This window comes from Mytilus galloprovincialis, chromosome 1 (assembly GCF_965363235.1).
Source record: "Mytilus galloprovincialis chromosome 1, xbMytGall1.hap1.1, whole genome shotgun sequence".
NCBI lineage: Eukaryota > Metazoa > Mollusca > Bivalvia > Mytilida > Mytilidae > Mytilus > Mytilus galloprovincialis.
This window is the reverse complement of record NC_134838.1, coordinates 131,104,899-131,108,463: the sequence shown is the minus strand read 5'-3', so window position 1 is coordinate 131,108,463 and position 3,565 is coordinate 131,104,899.

Genomic DNA, 3,565 nt, shown 5'->3' with positions numbered 1-3,565 from the left:
TTCAGTATTCAATAGTTTTAGTTTCAGCTGTAGCATTTAATTCCGTAACAAAATAGGCCATATATTGTATCATTATACATGTATGTTGTGTGCCCTTGTCCTCAGAAATAATTCAAGGTGTATAAAAGAAAAGGAAATGTGATATGATTACACAATAAATTGCTATCACCTATAACATTGATGACTACAACATACCGATGAGACAACTCTCTACAAGAGACCAAAATGACACAGAAATTAACAAATTATAGGTCACTGTACAGTCTCTGTTTTATCCAGCTGTAGCATTCTAAGAATAGATTGGTTTTAACCAGGTGTAGTATTCTGAAAATAGATTGGTTTTAACCAGCTGTAGCATTCTTAGAATAGATTGGTTTTAACCAGCTGAAGTATTTTTAAGACTATTTATAGGATAAATAATAGAAGAATTCAAATAGAGAAAAAGATTCAACAAGTGACTGAACAACACATTAATCAAAATTATAATGGTTGCATTATTGCATGCATAAATTGTAAATAAAAATATCAGGTAAGCGACATAGGCTCCTTGGAACCTCTAGTTTTGAAAACCTGATTGTGTTATCAATAGTTTCAGATAACATGTAAACACTTGCTATTTTATCGACTTTTTTACTTATTAAGAATACCAGTATGCAGATTTCGAGAAAAACATTTCATTTTTTTCCAAATTTTGTTTCAATTGATTTTTTTGGTAAATGACAGATTTCTATGAAATAAAAACATTGTTTGGAGTTTTGTTACTGTTAACTTCTTTAATCATATTTGATAATTGGACAATTCCAAGGATGTGGCAGTGAGTTGTTTTATTGTCACTAGATTGGTTTAGTAATAGTGTAATGAGTAGTTTCATATTCTTTTTAGATTACATTTTTGTAAATATAGGCAATGCAATTTCCCATAGGAGCACCCTTTGGGTCTAAAACCATCATTAAAATATCTTGCATCGTCAAATGATGCCCGCCATTCTCCAAATTTGTTTTCGTTTTTATAGCCGCCACCATTTTAAAAAACAGACACTTTTACTATTAAGTTTCATGAAAAATTATATCCTAGAATAGAAAGATATGCACTATTATTTTATTTGAAGGTCAACACCTAGGACTTTGCGGCCTATTTTCAACATTTATATGCCCTAAGCTTGTTTAAACTTATACTTAAATTGTGTACTACCCAAAGAAATCATTTTTCACCGCAATGTTACGTTTTTATACTGGTAACAGTGCCAAGTTATGTCTATTAGATGAAACATAGAGATCATATTTTGGAACCAGTATGTCAAAAAATCAAATTATCTATGAATGTTATAAATCTCCTCAAAAGTGGTGTGGTTTGAGAAACAGCTGTTTTTTTAAAGTGCAACCTTTTAAGCAATAACATATTTGATGAGTTTTTGGCCTAAATGCCGTTCATACTTAGTTCTGAAGAACTCCATCCAATTGACTTAAAAAGAAGTGCTCTTGTATAGGGATGCTAGAAAACTCCGAAAGGGGAAAAACATAATAATCGGGCTAAAGGGTTATTTTTTCTTACAGAATTCTCAGACCCCATCCACCTTAGTTGTTTGTGTTGTTCATATATTGTCAATATAATGAAGATAACTGCGACTGTTAAACTAGTGAGAGGTTAAGCTATATATTAAACCAGGTTTAATTCACCTTTTTCTACATAATAAAATGCCTGTACTAAGTCAGGAATATGACAGTTGTCATCCATTAATTTCATGTGATTGAGCCTTTGATTTTGCTAATGAATTTTCCTTGGAGTTCAGTATTTTTGTTATTTTACTTTTTATTTGCTGTTAGCAGGGGAAAATAATACAGGTCTTTGATCAATGAAAAATAATTTTAAGTAACTTAAGTGTTAGTATTGTCTATCAGATAAGGCAGTCAGTATTCTCAGCATCGCCATTGGAAAGTCTGCCATACTCTGATAGCTGTGTAGTGATAAGAATACAATAAACATTGAAGGAAAATATAACCTCAGGCTTTATTTCTATTCCATTGTTTACAATGTTATTGCTACTAATCTGATATTAAAGGACGTTTTAACCCAAAACATTGATAATAATCGCTAATCACTACCTTGTTTTGGAACATCTACCATGGCATTGTCTGTCATAAAATGAACATAACAATGGGTAGAAAAATTTATTTTAAAAAAAATAATAGACGAAAATATTTCATTTTAAATATTGAAACAAAAACAAAATACTTAGTGCAACAAAGGCTGAAAAAAATCACACTGGAACTTTATAGAAAGTTTTATAATTGAAGAGAGTTAACTTGGAGATTGCAAACCTAGTAAGAAATTTTGGTCATTCATACAGGTGTATCACCACTATAAAGGTAAATGTTTGTTTGTTTTTTGTTTTTTTTTTATAAAAAACGAACCCTCAAGATCAGACTCGAGCACTTGCCAATCTTTTTCATTCAGCGTTTACCACACCTAAACCTTCATAATAAAAACACATTTATGAGCTGAAATGATAAAAAAAAATAAACAGCACAAATTTGAAATGAAGCAGATCAATATCACTAGAAGGAACATCTAAATTACTAAAACAAACTTTAACCATTGCATCTAAAGCGTATTTTTTTCCTAGAACAAAAAGGTTGTGAAAGTCCTTGACATACCATATATATATGGTGATTTCTAGATTTATAGGGTTTGGATTTAAACCTGAGTGCATGAGTCCGCGTATTTTTTTCCTAGAACAAAAAGGTTGTGAAAGTCCTTGACATACCATATATATATGGTGATTTCTAGATTTATAGGGTTTGGATTTAAACCTGAGTGCATGAGTCCGCGTATTTTTTTCCTAGAACAAAAAGGTTGTGAAAGTCCTTGACATACCATATATATATGGTGATTTCTAGATTTATAGGGTTTGGATATATATCTGAGTGCATGAGTCCGCGTCTTAATGTGTTCATATAGATATTTATTGAGATAAAATGTGTGTCCGTAATTAAATTTCGCAATGTTGTAAATGAAATTTGCAGACAGACAATTCTACCTTGGCTTAGATTTAGTTCAACTATTAGTTACTGTGCAGTCTTTTACTCTCATGGAAAGAGAGTGATCTATCAGAAACACATGTTAAGCTAAATGATTATAAGAACCTTTGGGATCAATATAGAGCGGAAATTACAAAACATGCTCTAGACAATTGTATTGTCTGATATTCCAATAAAATGAAGACTATAAAATCTATTCTATATGTTCATGCATTCTCACTGCATGCTTCATTTTGTATTCTAAAAAGAACCTCAGTCACCAGGGGGATTCTGTTTTCATTTATTATGACAAATGTCATTTTCCTACTTACTCTGTTCGTGAAGCTTTGTAGACGTATGGTTCCAGAGGAAATACAATTAATGGACCTAAAGGTCTAATTTAATGATACTAAAATTTAATAACCAAATTGAAATCTCGAAATGTGAACCAAAAAAACGTAAAAAAAGAATAATAAAAATAAATCATCATGTATTTTTGATATCACTAATATCATTGCTATGAAATAAAATGTGGTATGATTGCCAAT